The 17,863-nt window shown below is 42.1% G+C and overlaps 1 long non-coding RNA gene across 1 annotated transcript in view; it reads right to left on the bottom strand.

Annotated features, from left to right (window-relative positions):
• Positions 1-17,185, bottom strand: part of LOC134759223 (uncharacterized) — an 84,440-nt gene extending 67,255 nt beyond the window's left edge. The window contains exon 1 of the long non-coding RNA XR_010135255.1: positions 16,869-17,185. This is a non-coding gene — a long non-coding RNA (uncharacterized lncRNA). The remainder of the gene's footprint in view (positions 1-16,868) is intronic.
• Positions 17,186-17,863: the final 678 nt, after the last annotated feature.

Raw genomic sequence — 17,863 nt, 5'->3', positions numbered from 1 at the left:
TACATGCTGTCTGCAGATCAGCTGTGCCTGTGCTCCTGGTATGTTCTTCATTCTGGAACGCAGGCTAAAGGATCAGCTGCCCCTATCTGAGCCCTCCTGTTCTCATAGCAGATGGAGAAGAGTGATAGCAGAAGCAGCATGGCTTTTAAAGCTTTTGCTAAGAAAGGGCACAAGTCATTTACACTCATGTTGCATTGGCCAAAGCAAATCACACAGCTGAGGCTAACTCCAATGACAGAACCTGTAAGATCTTCTCATGGAAAAAGCACTAAGTAAGGGCCCCTGTAGGAATGGGGCATGGGTGGGAGGAGGCCATCAATATTTAAAATAGGTAGTACAGGCCGGGCACATGCCTGTAATCTCAGCACTTTGGGAGGCCGAGGCAGGTGGATCACTTGAGGTCAGGAGTTCAAGACCAGCTTGGCCAACACAGTGAAACCCCGTCTCTACTAAAAAAAACACAAAAATTAGCCAGGCATGGTGTCAGGCACCTGTAATCCTAGCTATTTGGGAGGCTGAGGCAGGAAAATTGCTTGAACCTGGGAGGCAGAGGATGCAGTGAGCCAAGATCATGCCACTGTACTCCAACCTGGGCAACAGAGTGAGACTCCATCTCAAACAATAAAATAAAATAGGTAGTACAGTGTTCCACACCTCAGTCACAAAATAGTGTGAATATAATTAGTAAAAGTTTCCTGGAACATAGGAGCTGCTCAATAAATAATAGCTTATTTTCCTTTTCATTTCTATCTCCCTTTTCCTTCCCAATTCTGAGATTTTAGCATTCTATGATTTTGCTGATAGCATCTGCAACCAGTGAATGAGAATAATGGAATGAAAAAGATAATAAAAATATCATCAGAGTGTTTCTTAATTTCCAATGTGGAGGACATATAGGAAATCATCCTGATCATGACCTAATTTTCCTATCATTATCTTGCAGAATTATAGACTAACCTCCTCTTCTGTACCCTTTCAACAAATTCAATAAACATATGCTGTGTGTGTTTTAAAATCAGCACAAAAATTTAGGAAAACAGGTTTCATGAGGGTTTTCTTTGGTTATTATTGCTAACAATCAAATACACTGTCCTCACTTAAAGACCTAATTCTAAAATGATCTGTGCCAGCAAAGAATGAATTTCAAGACAAGTGTCCCAGTCATCATTTGCTTTATTTCCTGAATTGCTTTCTTTGAGTCACTGACTATATATAAGCCACCATCATGCCATGACCAACTGGATTTCTGGGACTGTTTTTCTCTGTAAACACATTGGTAGAGCTACCAATAAAAATAGAAAAGAAACTCCTGAAGTTAAACATTGTCCCAAGGCAATGTTATTCATCTAGTTACTCAAAATTTTTCTCTATTACTGAGCGTGGACAGCATCTTTATGGAGTGACAAGACACTAGTCCATTTTCTCCCTCTTTCTTCTACCATGTTATGCAGCCAGAGGATAGAATCATGGGTAATCCAAATTGGTACGATTTTATTTACTCTCACCCTTTCCCAAAAAGTTATTTTTAAAAAATAAGGTTTCTGTATTAGTCCATTCCCATGCTGCTATGAAGAAATATCTGAGACTGGGTAATTTATAAAGAAAAGAGATTTAATTGGCTGACAGTTCTGCATGGCTGGAGGCCTCAGGAAATTCACAATCATGGCAGAAAGGAAAGCAAACATCCTTCTTTACATGGCAGCGAGAGAGAAAAGTGCTGAGCAAAGCAGGAAAGGCCCCTTATAAAACCATCAGATCTCATGAGAACTCACTATCATGAGAATAGCATGGGGGTAACTGCCCCCACGATTCAATTACCTCCCAGTGGGTCCCTCCCACGACACATGGGGATTATGGGAACTACAACTCAAGATGAGATGCAGGTGGGGACACAGCCAAACCATATCAGCTTCTCTTCATAAAAAGTCACTTCCCTCATTCCAAGTTGCAAACAAAAACTAAAACAGAATTCAATTGTGATGACTGTTTATCTAAACACCTGCCATCAAGGACCTTCCAACAAGGAGCAGCAGGGGACAAAGGGTGAGGATGTTGAGGACAACTAGGAATTCTAGAAAGTAATCTGATAAAAGAGCTAGAGGTTTATACATTGACCTGGAACTCCACACAAAACAAGAGCACTGAGAACGTGGCCAGGATGCCCTTCACCCACATGCCTCTGAGCCAAAGGTGTGTCAGGGCCAGCTTGTATCAGCTTGAGAAAACCAGTTGTCAAATTTTTGATAGCTTGAAATTGCCCATGCTGGGAGTGTTTATACCATGGAAATTGTAAATGCTACAAACAAAAGCTTTAGTTTCCAGAGAACTGGTTGTTAATGTTTACCAGCCCATCACAACACCAGGCTGTGGTTGCTGCTCTCCAGCTGAAATCCCATTGAAATGAGCACATCACATTCCCCTCTCCCTGGATACTTGCTGCCAGATTCTGTTCAGAAAGCAACAGAAAACATTAAGAAAATATGACCGTCAATACCCTGTCACTGAGCATTAACCACAAAGTCTATCCACGTGTGCTCTGCATAGGAAGGAGGGCTCAAATTCATCCTCTGCTGATGTTCAGAGCCACGCATCACCTGAGGTCAGGAACTGTTGGTTTTTATTCACTGTTGTTCCCACTGTTCACACTGAGCAAGAGAGTCTTGAAGGAAAGTGAGAAAAGTAGGGGCATGAAAAAGACAGGATTGAAGCTTTGCCTGTGGCATTGCAAATCATGTAAGACCAGGAGAGGTGGTGAAACCTCACTCTGCAGGCTGTTTCCTTTCTCATTGGAATGACACCACAGTAAGAGAAAAGGCTCCCATGTAGGAAGAAGACCAGGTCTGACTCCACCTCTGACACTGACTCACAGTGTGACCTGCAAAAGTGTTCAATTGTCCTCCCAGGATACTGTGATTCTAGTGATTTTCATAGAACCTACCACTTGTGGAAGTGCTTAGGGGATAATGCAAAAACAAACAAATAGAACTACATCTAAAAAAACAAAAAGGAAGAAAGTGAGAGAGATGGGGGAAAAGTAAAGAAAGAGAAGCAAGTTTTAAAAAGGAAACAGAGAAAAGGAAATTGGAAGCTGAGGCTAAAATGGTTTTTTTCATCCATAGGAACTGAAAAAAAAGTTCATTTTTCCCAAGTTTCCTTAAACTCAATAATTGGCTTTAAAATAAGTAAATGTCAAAACTGTGAACTTAATACCTACATATGAATAAAATATCATTTTGTATTTTTTTAATATATCGAAGACATTTACACACAATTTTGTTCGGAGAAAAAAGCTCCGGTGCTGAAAAATAAGTTTGAAAGCTACCCAGAGAAAGAGGAAAATGAAGGGTTACTAATCAATGGGCATAAAGTTTCAGTTCAGCAAAATAAATAAGCTCTAGAGATCTGCTGTACAACATGGTGCTTATAGTCAGCAATAATGTATTGAGCACTTAAAATTTTTTCAAGTAGCCAGACATGGTGGCATGTACCTGTAGTCCCAGCTATTTTGGGGGCTTAGGCAGGAGGACTGCTTGAGCCCAGGAGATCAAGGCCAGCCAGGACAACACAGCAAGACACCATCTCAAAAAAAAAAGTTAAGAGAGTAGATCTCATTTTAACCGTTATTACCACAATTAAATAAAAGAAATAAAGAAAACTATTCAACCAAATATTTATTGAGCAAGTATTTTATTGTAAGCTCATTACAAGGCTAGCTGCTAACCGTATGTGTTTATAGATTAAAGAGAGAATGCAAATATTTTCCTCAAGAAACTCAAAGCTAGACTTCTAATCCAAGGTTTATGCTTTAAACTACCCCAACACTCTCAACAGAGCAATTCCGTTTAAAAGCTTTAATTGCAGTTTTTAAAGTTAATACAATACCACTTTTCAAGAAAGGAAATTCCTCAGTGGAAGTCCAAAAACAGAAAACCAACCTAATCAGATGCTAAGAAGGCTCTGAGCCCATAACCTTGTTGATTATAGGTCAAAACTAGAAGTGGCTGAGAGTTCCACCACAGGGATAATGGAGATCCCATCCACCCACCTCCAGCAGTGACTAAGGGAAAGAGCCATCTGCCACACAAAACAGGATGTGGACTGGATCCCTCAGATGAAAGAAGGCTGAAAACAAATTGTAACCATGCCTGGGTCTGCAACTTGAAGCATCAACAACAGCACTTTTGGGAGGGAGAAGAGAATGCTGTTTATGAAGAACCAACTCCTGTGTGTACAATAACTGTGATATCAACATGGCATAGGAGTCCTGCACGTGGAGTTCCATTTGGCCATAAAACTGCTGGGCAGGGAGAAGTGAGCGTAGACAGTGGGAAAACAAAAACCCTACTCAGTATGAGCCCAGAGGAAACGCAAACTACAAAGGGTGGCCAAGAAAATTAATAATAAGGGGATGAGTTCACTACCAACACAATGCAAAACAATCTCACAAATGCTGTAAAATAAGCATATTTTAAGATCTTGGAAGAGTTCATGCAGGAATGACATTCGTCTTTTATTTATTTATTTATTTATTTATTTATTTATTTATTTATTTATTTTATTTCTTGAGATGGAGTCTTGCTTTGTCACCCAGGCTGCAGTGCAGTGGCGCCATCTTGGCTCACTGCAACCTCTACTTCCTGGATTCATGCAATTCTCCTGCCTCAGCCTCCCGAGTATTACAGGCATGCGCCACCTCGCCCAGCTAATTTTTGTATTTTTAGTAGAGAAGGGGTTTCACCATGTTGGCCAGGCTGGTCTCAAACTCCTGACCTCAAGTGATCCACCCACCTCAGCCTCCCAAAGTGCTGGGATTACGGCGTGAGCCACTGCGCCTGGCGACATTCGTCTTTTAAAAGAACAACAAAAAAAAAATATGAAACAGAACAGGTCACTACCAACAACGGACCAGTGAGAGTACCCAAGCAAAGGACCCGTCATTTCTGACTCAAAGTCCCCATAGAAAACTCACCATCTCCCCAGCCCAGAAAATGGATGAAGCTAAGTTTCTTCTAGGAAACTTGGGTTTTCCAGCTCTCATTCTGTGCAGTGCTTAGCCCTGTGCAGGATCACTCCACAGCATTCAAAAGATAACCTCCCAAAATCATGGTCAAGTTTCACCTATTTTTTTCATGGATGATAAAATTTGAAAATCTCACCCCTCTCCTTATAACACAGATATTCCAAATATGAAGAGAAATGAATATCACCGGTTTGCAATCAGGATGGTCCCTGTCATAGGTCTAGGTTCCCCTGAGGCCAACTCTGAGCTAGAGATCATAAGCAAGTGATGTGTTAAGGAAGTACTCCTAGACCAGTAAGGAGTGGGGAGCAGCACAGAAATAAAAGAAGCCACAGGGCAAGGGTGCAATTTCAGGCAAAGTTAGTCAGTAGGATCTCATATAAATTACACCTCAGAGATTTTCCTGTGCTGAGGCAAGGGAGCTGGGCTTTCATGCTCCCGAACCAGTCATTGGCATAAACTCCCAGGCACTTTCCTCTCTCTGTGCCTACTGCGAAGGCAGCTATATCATAGCCCACAGATAAGTCTTAAGATGGCCATAAGTAGTAAAAGCACCCAGAAGCCTGAGGAAGTGATGCAGGGCAGGTTCTTGGCTTCATTGGGAAAAAATTCAAGAGTGAGCTGGCAGTGGAAGAATGCATCTTTACTGAGTTTGCGGCAGTAAACTCTGTGACTGTTCCCGCAGAGCAAGTTCAGCTCATAGGCAGCATGCAGACAGTAGCAGTGTATGGGTGGCTGGCAGTTGCATTTATGCTCATTTTAATAATATGTAAATAAAGGGGCAGGTTATTCAGAAATTGCTAGAAAATGGGTGGTAACTTCCTGGCATTGCCATGATGTTTGGAAACTGTCATGGTGCTGGTGGGAGTGTCTTAAGCTGATGGGCAGCAAGGGCAACTAGAGGTGGCCTTCAGCATCACTTACTGGTTTGGGGCTGTGATATGGTTTGGCTCTGTGGCCCCACCCTAATCTCATCTCGAGTTGTACTCCCCATATGTCAAGGGAGGGGCCTGGTGGCAGGTGACTGGATCATGGAGGCAGTCTCCCCATGCTGTTCTTGTGATAGTGAGGGACTTCACAGGAGATCTGATGATTTAAAAGTGGCAGTTTCCTCTGCGAGCTTTCTTTCTCTCTCTCTCCTGCCACCTTGTGAAGAAGGTACCTGCTTCCCCTTCACCTTCTACCATGATTGTAAGTTTCCTGAGGCCACCCCAGCCATGCAGAACTGAGTCAATTAAATCTCCCTTCTTTATAAATTACCCAGTCTCAAGTAGTATCTTCATAGTAGTGTGAAAATGGACTAATACAGGCTGTCTTCATTCTGGTCTGGAGAACAAGTCCTGCCAACCTCCTACCTCAGTGGGATCATGGAAAAGGTAATGGGCATCTCAGAGCTCAAACATTGCCTTCTACAGATACCTTTTCTTGCTGCCAGTAACTAGGGAGGTTTGTGATGATTGTAAGTTTCCAGAAGGTAAACAGGGCCAAGAAATAGAAGGAAAATACAATTCAGGATATATGTTTCGTTCATGTGTTCAGTGACTGAAGATTATGCTGTGGCCAGAAAGGCCTGAATATAGATAAGAACTTCAGATAGGAACACATTACTTAAGTCTAGCTGAACTATAGAACTTAAATTTGGTTCAAATTACTTCTGAAACTATGGCCTTCACAAGCAATCTCATATATTTCTGAGTTATTTGAAAATAATGCAAGATTAGTTTTGTAGGCAATTGATAGTTTTAAAAATCATGAAGATACATAATTCTTTATTAATTTTGTAGACATGTTTCCAATAACATTCTTATAGTTAAGAAAATCTGACAAAAGAACTTCAGCAGATGTGTTTCATTTGCTTGGCAAATTATTATAATTTTTAGTTAAGTAACAGATAAACCAGGGATTTACATAAAATAATTTAACTTCTAGTAAGATTGTTACCTATAGATAAAATTAGTGCCACAGCAGTTGAAAATGGAATAACTTAGAATAAGTAGATTTATGAATTGATGTTTTGATAGTTCTGACCTGGGTGGTCCAAGCACACTTTTTAAAATTAAAGACAATCCAAAATAAGCCCATGTTATCAAAATGTGGAGTTGCCTTGGTAGCCGTGTACAACAACTTGTATTATCTCTTCCAAAGTGTTGGCATAATTAATATAATCTTATACTCTAGTGCCCATACCCTACCTACAGCTGATGGAAGGGCAGTGACAACATGGAGTGGATGTTCCCAAGTCAGGCTGTAAACAGCAGCCTATGATGAAGGTGACTGGTCAGGGTTTTCATTTGAGGCTTCTTGTAGTCCAATTTAAAAAAAAAAAAAGTCTTCCATTAAAAAAAAAGAAGAAGAAGAAATGAACATTTTAAAAGTCCATTGCAATTCTGGATAGTAAAAATTTGGTCATTGAAATTTTTTTAAAAATGGATGGAGACAGATACAATAAACTCCAGATTGCAGACAGTTCAATTGAACTAGTGAATTAAACTTGGCATTGGTGGATTAGAAGCTCTCTGAAGACTTTACCCGGAGAAAATAAGATTAAAAAGTCTGAAGAAGTAAGAGATATGGAGACTAGATCAAAAGATTCCAACATATGTCTAACAAGCACCCCCAAAGTTAAAAGTAGAGGGAATTAAGGAGAAGAAATACACAAATAAATAATGGCCAATAATTTTCTAGCATTAAAAAAGACAGGAGGTTTTTTTGTTTTGGTTTGGTTTTTTGTTTTTTTCTGAGTGAAAAGCCAAACAAGAGGGACCGAAATAAATCCTCAACTAGATAAGCTGTGGCGGTGATAATGCAAAAATCAAGAAAGCAAAGCGTAAAAGATATAACGAAAGGTAACAAAATTGCTCGGAGATTCTAATAAGCTCTAACAGATGCCAGGAGACAATGGGTTGAAATCTCCCAGTGTTAAGGGGACATAATTGTCACTTAGAATTCATATTTACAAAATCCTCTCACCAGTTATGGCAAAATAAGTATATTTTCAGACTTAACAAAATTTACCACTCACATACCCTCACTGAAAATTACTAAATAATATATTTCAACAACAACAAAAAGATGTGAACACAGGAGGCAACACTGACTAAAGAAAGAGCTCAAATATTGACTGTAAACATACTAAAATTAAGATTTTCATACTAAATATATAGACCTGTTGGGAATAATGTTCAAAATCCTAAGGAAACTGAACACTCAAATAAAGGATTCTTAGCAAAGCAATTTTACTTCTGTGCAGAGGGGTGCTTCTCCTTGGCCAGTCACCATGAGAGCACACCTGAACAAAGGGGCATGACAGCCTTTATTGCTGATGCAAGTCCGGCCCCGTACCCTTTCCCCATTGGCCAGGGTCAGGCCATACAATCTAAACTAATCCTGATTGGCTAAACATTTTAACTTTTTTTAGATAAGGTGGGCACATAAAGGAGAGAGGGGAAAGGGGAAGGGGTGTGTGCAATGAGCTAGAGAGCTAGTCTTCTTTCCAAATAAGGAAAGGAATGTGAGCTGGTACTGATAACGCCTGGTGCTGTGGCGCGTCTCGGCATGTAACAAAGGCAGAAAGGAAGAAAAAAAGAGAGAAAGCAAAAAGGGATGGGGGGAGTACTATGAATTAAAGAATAAAGGATTGATCAGGCTACTTGAAGAGAAATCTCATCATATCCCACAGCTTTCCTCCTCTTTTTATAACTCTTTCTCTTCAAATCTTTTTAGCATAATTTGGCTCCACTGTTCTACTTGGTCTTCTAGGGGGAAAAGCTCATTTGAATAAGGGGGAGGAGGATCCTAAGAGGTGTTAGTGAGAGCTGTTTCAATAAGTCTTTGTATTAGTCCTCAGGCACAGGGTATAATACAGCATCCTACAAGAATAAGCAACCCTATTCTGATGGCCAGAGAGATGAGGATTGAGGACATAAGTCCCTTCCATCTACCGAACCAATTTCTCATTAAATTTGTGAAGGGATCGTTTAGTCCAGAATTTGTGGCTAGCTCATTTGATAAGGCAGTAAGAGCTTGTAATGCTTTAGTTATGGTCCTGCTGGGAGCAGTATTATTAGGGATATAAGTACAGCATCGGGTCCCAATCATGACACAAACTGCACCCTCCTTTGCTAGTATCATGTCTGATGCTATCCTATTTCCCCAGGCCATTTGACTAGTGGGTCCTAATTGTTCAGCTATCCCTTTAATAGCATCTCTAGTATAATTAATAAATCATTGTTGATTGTAATAAATGTAATCTATCCAACTCACATTTTTATTTACAGTTAACCACCAGAAGAACATAGATTCAAATCCAGCAGTTATTTGATTTCAGGCCTTAAATTCAATTGCCACCCCTCTTGGGACCCCAATGGCATCTATATAAACATGAGAATTGAAGGACTTATCGGGGGCCTCTCTTGTTTGACACTGTTTGGTTCCTATGCTTTCTGGTTGATTAAATGCCAGGGCGAAAGGGATGGCCAATTGAATTAGAGCACAAATTCCACTCCAGTTACTTGGCAGAGTGTCCAGTATTGGTCCACCAAAATACCACCACACATCTGCTCGAGGATGGCTAAGGGCAGACATGCGTAAGCTCTTGGAAGGGCTTAAGCTCACTGCATTCTGTTAAGGCTCCCAGGAACCCCAAGTTTTCTCCCCGTCATGAGAGACACAAAGTAAAACTGGCATTGGGAGATGGACACTGAATGGCCCTCGGGGGCTGACCCGCAGGGTGTCGAACTTCAGGGAACAGCAGAGAAGGAGCTTGGCATGATTTGTTGCCCCAGGCTGAGGAGTTTTGGAAGAGAGCTGCCATACAGCTCATGCCCGGTTGGCTGGAAGACCATCCAAGTGGAAAGGGGACAATCTGGGCCTCTGGTCTACTATGCGCACAAGCGTAACATTCACTTTTCTTTAAAGTGTGGACGGAATATTTAATCCATTCCAGCCAAGCATTTGCATCTTGATATCCTGTCTCTAGAGCTATAGTTTGCCTTAAGTTTTCTACCTCCACAACTGGTTGGGTCATTTTGGAGATGGGAGGAGGACGTTGGACTCGCTATACTTGGGGACAGCGTTGGGTTCCACGTGTGTCCCAGACTCTGGGTCTGAATTCCTTTATTACTGTTAACCAGTGGTTTAACTAACCTTAGCGAGAAGATTCCTACAGGGTCCTGTCCTGCAGCATCTGCTCCTAACCCAGACCGTTCGACTATAGAGGGTTCTTGGGCCTTTGTCTGGGGATTATTTATAATCAGCAACAAGGGGTTACAGTGCAATGGCTTACAATTTGGTGGGGTGGGACCACGGACTAGTTGGAGTTTTTGTTTTAGTTCCCATAACCTATTTGAAGCAGAGGGACTAGCTGTCCACCCTTTGTACTTAGTAGTCTACCAAACATCTGCCCAGTCACTACAGGGACCTTTTAAAGCTCCATACTTATACTTGGTTGACTCTTTGCGGTATGGACATAGATACTTATCAACATGGGATAGCTTCCTTTGAGCTTGCTTGTCTCCGCATGGGATGACTGAACAGGCATCAAACTGAAGGGTTAAAGGGTGGCTAGCCTGAGTTACATTGATGACAAGATGACCTTCTGTTGAAAAGAAAAAAAGAAAATAAACAAGTGATTACTAAGCTCTTTTTAGAGTTAGTTTGGTGCGGGTGAGCCTTGGAGTGACAGTCCATGATTCTAGAGGTGGTGGCACCTTTTTGACTCGGGTGTGATGAGTCCATCCTCTTTCCACTGTTCGGACTGCAGTCTCAGTAATTAGGAGCATTAGGTAGGGTCCTTCCCAAGCTAGTTCGAGTTTCCCTTCCTTCCACCCTTTGATGAGGACGTGGTCTCCAGGCTGATGCTGATGTGCTGAAAACTCCAGGGGCAGCACCTGTGCTAGGAGACCTTCAGTCTTAAGGGAAGAGAAAGTAGAGGATAGACCAAGTATATAATTTTTGAGGAACTGTTCCTTTGTTTCAAATGTAGGGATGTCAGCAGTGGAGTGTAAGTAGGGCAATCTATAAAGCACTTCATAAAGGGAAAGGCCAATATGTCTCTGAGGGGCAGTCTGGATTCTTAACAAAGCAAAAGGAAGACATTCAGTCCATGGCGATCGAGTTTCTAAAACTAACTTAGTTAAGTGTTTTTTTAGAGTCTGATTCATCCACTCTAATCTTCCTGAGGAGGATGGATGCCAAGGGGTATGATATTCCCAATTTATATCTAGTACCTGGGCTAACTTCTTAATGACATGTGCAGTGAAATGGGTTCCATTATCTGAATCAATATTTTCTACTAGTCCAAATCTGGGTATGATGTTTTCAATTAATGCTTTAACTACATTATTGGCGGTTGCACTTGAGAATGGGATAGCCTCTACCTAGTGGGTAAAGTGATCTATTATTACTAATAAGTATTTTAAACGACCAATTGGGGGCATTTCAGTATAATCAATCTGAACACTCTGAAATGATCTTAGCCCTGGATTCCTTCCTCCAAGGGGCGATTTCCTTAGAATCTGCTTATTAGTCTTTTTACATATTAAGAAACTATCTATAACTTGTTTGGCCTGGGTGTAAATTCCTATACACCCACAAACCCAGAGAACTGCATCGCACATTTCCTGGGGTCCTCAATGGGTCCTCTGGTGTAATTGAGACAAGACCTCCCTCATGAGAGGTTTTGACAACATCTCCCTTTGATCTGGTAATATCCATTTCCCTTCTGTGTTCTCTTTAGTTCCTATTCTTACTTGCTTCTCTTTTTCTTTTTTATTTATTTATTTATTTTTTTGAGACGGAGTCTCGCTGTCGCCCAGGCTGGAGTGCAGTGGCCTGATCTTGGCTCACTGCAAGCTCCACCTCCCGGGTACACGCCATTCTCCTGCCTCAGCCTCCCGAGTAGCTGAGACTACAGGTGCCCGCCACCTCACCCGGCTAATTTTTTGTATTTTTAGTAGAGACGGGGTTTCACTGTGTTAGCCAGGAACGTCTGGATCTCCTGACCTCGTGATCTGCCCGCCTCGGCCTTCCAAAGTGCTGGGATTACAGGCGTGAGCCATCGCGCCCAGCCTACTTCTCTTTTTCAATGGAAGAGAAAATGGGGGTTGCAGTAGGAGAAGGCAGGCATGGAGTTATATGAAAAACAGGCATTTTGGAAGAAACAGCAACTTGCTTTGCTATCTGATCTGTGAGATTATTTTCCCGACTTGTGAAAGACAAGTCCCTTTGATGCCCTGGAACATGTACAATAGCTATCTCTTCCGGCAATTGGAGATTGTTGAGGACACAAGCAATTAGTTCTCTATGAACTACATCTTGGCCTTTACTATTGACAAGACCCCTCTCCATCCAAATTTTTCCAGATGTGTGTGCCACCCCAAAGGCATACTTAGAGTCAGTATAGATAGTACCTTCTTGGTTTTGTAAATGTTCTAAAGCTTGGCTGAGTGCAAACAGTTCACACGTCTGGGCAGATCAATTATTAGGCAGTGTTCCCAATTCTACTTCTTCAAGCATTTCTCCATCAATCACTGAATACCCATTATGTCTTTTCCCTTCAATTACCAGGGAAGACTCATCTATGAATAAGTGCCGCCTTATCTTGAAGGGAGTTTCTCCTAAGTCTGGTCAAACTTTTATATGTTAATCAATCAGATCTAAATATGTGTGCTCTCTTTTTAAGTTTGGATCCCCCATTAAAAAGCCTGCTGAATTAAATGAATTATCACTAGTTAATATTAAATCATCTTTTTCCAGTAGGATAGCCTCATATTTTAAAATCCTTGAGTCAGTGATCCACCTTCCTGCTTTCTGATTTAAAATAGTTCTAACTTGGTGGGGCGTGCTTACTGTTAATTTTCCTCCAAAGGCTAACTTCCTACTTTCTTCAACTAATACTGCTGTAGCCATGATGGATTGGATACATTGGGGCCACCCACGAGTGACTGGGTCTAAGACCTTTGACAAGAAGGCCACGGGCTGTCGATGGCCTCCTTGCTCTTGGGTAAGCACTCCTAGAGCTACCCCATTATTTACATTAACAAAAAGGTGAAATGGCTTTTCTAGGGAGGGTAGAGATAGAAGAGGGGCGGTTATGAGCATCTCTTTTAATTCCTCAATTTGCTGGATTTCCTCAGAATTCCACAAGAGACGATCAGGCTTCCATGGGGCAACTTTCTCATACAGAAGTTTACTTTTTAATGCATATGAGTCAATCCATAAATGGCAATATCCAATTAGTCCTAAAAATTTCCTGAGTTCTTGTTTAGTTTGAGGCAGGGGTAGGGAAACAATTCCCTCCACTCTTTCAGGTCCTATTCTTCTACCTGCGCTGATTAGGTGACCTAAGTATTTAACTTCAGGTTCTACATACTGAAGTTTCCCTTTTGAGACCTGCAATCCCTCGCATTGCAAGTGATTGAGAATATGTGTAGAAAAGTCACCTACTTCCTTTATATCTTTACCAGATATAAGATCATCCATGTACTGAAGCAGGCATATTTGCTTAGGGGCTGTGAGTTTCTCTAGTACTTGTTCTAGGATCTGACCAAAGAGGTTGGGGGAGTCTGTGAACCCTTGGGGCAAGACTGTCCATTGATATTGTTGTCTCTGCCCCAAATGGGAGTCTTCCCACTCAAAAGCAAATATATCTCAGCTATCCTTAGCCAAGGGGCATGCCCAGAAGGCATCCTTTAAATCTATCACTGTAAATCACTGATGGTTTTACAGAATTTTTCTAAGAATGGTGTAAGGGTTAGGAACAATGGGGTGAGTGGTCTGTACTATTTGATTAATAGCTCTAAGGTCTTGCAGTAATCGATATGACCCATCTGATTTCTTGACAGGCAGGATTGGGGTATTGTAAGGAGACATACAGGGTTCAAGAAGCCCATCTTTAATGAGCTCTTCAATTACAGGCTTTAGCCCTACTCTACCCTCTAAAGGAACGGGGTATTGCTTTCTCCTTACTATTTCTCCAGGAGTTTTTAGTTTGATATATATTGGAGGGATTTGGAGTTTCCCTCTATTTCCTTCCTTTGACCAGATATCAGGATGAATATATTTCTCATCCACAGCAGTGAGTAAATGTAGTGAAGTGAGGAATCCTTTAGGGCCCACTTGAAGGCCTATACCTAGCCTTAACATTAAGTCCCTTCCTATAGATTAGTCCCAGCTTCAGGAATAAAAATTGAATATGAGTAAATTGATCTTGATATCTGACTTCTGTGCTTTCTAAAATTTTTGCCTTAAATCCTTCTCCTTTTACCGCAGAGACTAAAAGTTCTTCTGAAGAGCAGGTAAGACCAGGTGGAGGGAAACAAACAGAGGAGGGTGAAGCCCCTGAATCGACTAAAAATGTGGTAAATTCATGTTTAGGTCCCACCTCCAAATTTATCATGGGCTCCTGGTGGGATTCATAATAAAAGAGGCAGAGCCCCTGACTCCCCTATTGTTCTTCAAAAGTCATGAGTGTGAAAGTTTCTCTCTCTTTAGTTCAGGACATTCACTCTTGAAGTGGCCTGTTCTTCCACATCTGTAGCATCTATCTTGTCCTTCTTCCTTCTTAGTCTTAGCATTCTCTGCCCTTGCTCCCCTATACCCCTTAGGGGGTTTATTAAATGAGGACCTCAACCCTCCAGATGGAGGATTGGGTCCTCTAAAGCAGGGTTTAGGCCCCTTATAATCTCTGGCCCCTTGAAAGCCCTGCTTAGAGATATATGGATTTGGGGCCATCTGTTGGAAGGTAGATAACATAAGTTTTGTCTTTTGTTTTTGTTTTTCCTTGTCTCTTCTTACATATACTTTTTGAGCCTCCCTGAGTAGTTCACTCAGGGGACGGTCCTTCCAATTTTCTATCTTTGGAAAATTCTTGAAATGTCTGGCCAACTTTTAGTAATGAAGTTAAGTTTTAACATTCCCTGTCCAAGGGGGTTTTCCAAATCAAGGCCTGCATATTGTCTCATCTGCTCCCTCAATCTATTTAAGAATCTAGCAGGTCCCTCATCTTTTTCCTGTTGAATATCAAATGCTTTAGAAAGATTTTGAGTTTGGGGTACTGATTCTTGAATTCCTATTATCATTTCCCTTAGGTGCTGCATGTTTTCCTGGTGATTTGCATTGTTATTGTCCCACTGAGGGTCTTGGGTGGGAAATTTATAGTGGGCAGGAGGAACATTTTGACCGAGAGGGTGTTCGCATTCCCAAACCGCCATAGCAGCCCTCTGAATCATACTTCATTCTTCCCCTGAAAATAGGGTGCCTAAGATGGACATCAACTCGGTCCAGTGTATATCTGAGGCCCTAGAAATTGATCAATTTGATCTGCTACTCCGTAAGAGTCATCCAGTAATGGCTTAAGCTCCTTTTTTAAATTCCAGACTTCTGAACTAGTCAAGGGAGCGTTTACAAAGCCAATAGCCCAATAGCCCCCACCCCCCTTGTGGAACCTCTCTTAGAGGAAAGAAAGTTGGATCTGGCTCTTTACGTGTGGAGGGAAATGGAAAGTTTTGAATATCTTTTTTACATTGCTCTATCTCACAAGAAAGCCCTTTTAAAGAGGGATACTTAATAGGTTAGTGGGAGGCAGGCTCACAAGTTGGTAACTCTGCAAAGTTGGGATTATAGGGAGGAGGAACAATATGAGTAGAGGCACCACAAGTGGAGTAGGGATCTGCAGCAGCAGCTGGGGGGATGGAACACGGCCAAGTGACACAGGTGAGGGAGTGGCCTGAAACAGCTGGGGAGTAACCCGAAACCGCAGCTGGAGGGATGGAACCCGGAGGAGCAGAATCGGGGACAACTGAAGAGTGACGCAAGCAGGGGAGGGACCTGAAATGGAAATGGGAGCCAGATGGGGGGATTGGGGGCAACCAGAAGAGTGGACGCAAACAGGGGAGAGACCTGAAACGGAAACGGGAACTGGAGGGGTGGGATCGGGGTCCGCCAGAAGAGTGATGCAAGCAGGGCAGGGACCTGAAATGGGACCCAGAAGGGCGGGATTGGGGGCACCGAATGGAGGAAGATGATCTAGAGGGTCCCACGTGTTAGTGGGTGTGGGTTGTCTAGACATGGGAACTCTTTCCCTTCCAGAGGGGTTGGCTTCTGGCTTTCTCCCTCTGGAATCTAAAGGGTAAAGGAGGACAGGTCCCTGCCGCCAGCAGAGGGTGTAATCAATTTCTTCCTGGGAGACAGGGCTCTTATCATTAACATGCTCAATTAAGAGCTGACAAATTCGCTCCTCATTAGACCCAAATTTTGGCAAGAAAAGTGAGGGTTTAAGGTTGGGTTCTTGAACCCAAATAAAACAAAAATATTTTATCATCTGCTGTTTTCGTTTATACTTGGTTTTCTCATTATCTTTCCAATACTTTAGCATAAGCCTCAAGGGGCTATCAGAAGGAATTTCATCACTCTTGACTCTTTAGTTTTCCTGTCTTACTTGAAACATTCCCCATCTTAGGAGTTATGGGGGGCGTCAACCTCTCCTGTTAAAGGTGTCTACCCCTCTTTCCAGAGGCTGAGGCTTTAAGAGGGGGTTCAACCTCTTGTGTTAGAGGTGTCTTACCTCCCCCTTTCTAGAGGCTTAGCCCCTCCTGTTAGGGTTTCCTGCATATCCTATAGCTCACCCGCTCTGGAGGTTCCTTACACCCTTCTCTTTGTCTACTCTGACTGTTCCTGCTCCTAGTCGACAGACGGCAGCACAAAACCACAGAGAAGACTCACTCACTCCACACAACCATAATGCTTAGCCCCATTCACACACTTTCAACCTCCAAATTATCCCGACCACCAAGGAAATACTTTGTCGCCTTTGTGAAGTCTCCTATCTTATTCTGTGCACAAGAATTACCTGGTCCTCTTATTGCCGTGGTCTTGCAAGCCTCTCCTGTCCACTTTGCTGAGAACCCAGATTTATTCGTCACAACACGTGGGACCTGATCTCCCTTCACCCTCAGGCCACTGTAACTAGACAGTGGGATGCATCCCCCCTGGGTGGGGTGAGCGAAGACCCCCTTCCCGAAGGAGAATATTTGAGTCCCACATTTGGGCACCAGAATTGTTGGGAATAACGTTCAAAATCCTAAGGAAATTGAACACTCAAATAAAGGATTCTTAGCAAAGCAATTTTACTTCTGCGCAGAGGGGTGCTTCTCTTTGGCCAGTCGCCATGAGAGCACACCCGAACAAAGGGGCTTGAGAGCCTTTATTCCTGATGCAAGTCCGGCCCCTGTACCCTTTCCCCATTGGCCAGAGTCAGGCCATACAATCTAAACTAATCCTGGTTGGCTAAACATTTTAACTTTTTTTAGATAAGGTGGGCACATAAGGGAGAGAGGGGAAAGGGGGAGGGGTGTCTGCAATGAGCTAGAGAGCTAGTCTTCTTTCCAAATAAGGAAAGGAATGTGAGCTGGTACTGATAACGCCTGGTACTGTGGCGTGTCTCGGCATGTAACAAAGGCAGAAAGGAAGAAAAAAAGAGAAAAAGGAAAAAGGGGCGGGGGTACTATGAATTAAAGAATAAAGGATTGATCAGGCTATTTGAAGAGAAACCTCACCATATCCCACCGACCCAAAGTATTAGATAATAGCAACAAAAGAGGCAGAATTGAAGAACGGTGTGTAGTAAAGTATGCTGAAGCCTTTTTCTGTTTTTTTGTGTTAGGCAGAGAAGAGAGATAGTAAATTACATAAATATATAAGAAATATACAGTATATGTTAACATTTTAAGAATATTACAAGAAATATAGCCAATATTAACTAACCAAACAGAAGAGAGACTACAAGGGATTTTCAAATTTTCAGTTCAGATAAAAGAGAAAAGCAGATAAAAATAAATACAAGAA

This window comes from Gorilla gorilla, chromosome 8, assembly GCF_029281585.2.
Source record: "Gorilla gorilla gorilla isolate KB3781 chromosome 8, NHGRI_mGorGor1-v2.1_pri, whole genome shotgun sequence".
Taxonomy (NCBI): Eukaryota; Metazoa; Chordata; class Mammalia; order Primates; family Hominidae; genus Gorilla; species Gorilla gorilla.
The sequence above is the reverse complement of the archived record's forward strand: the minus strand, read 5'-3'. Positions and strand labels throughout refer to the sequence as shown.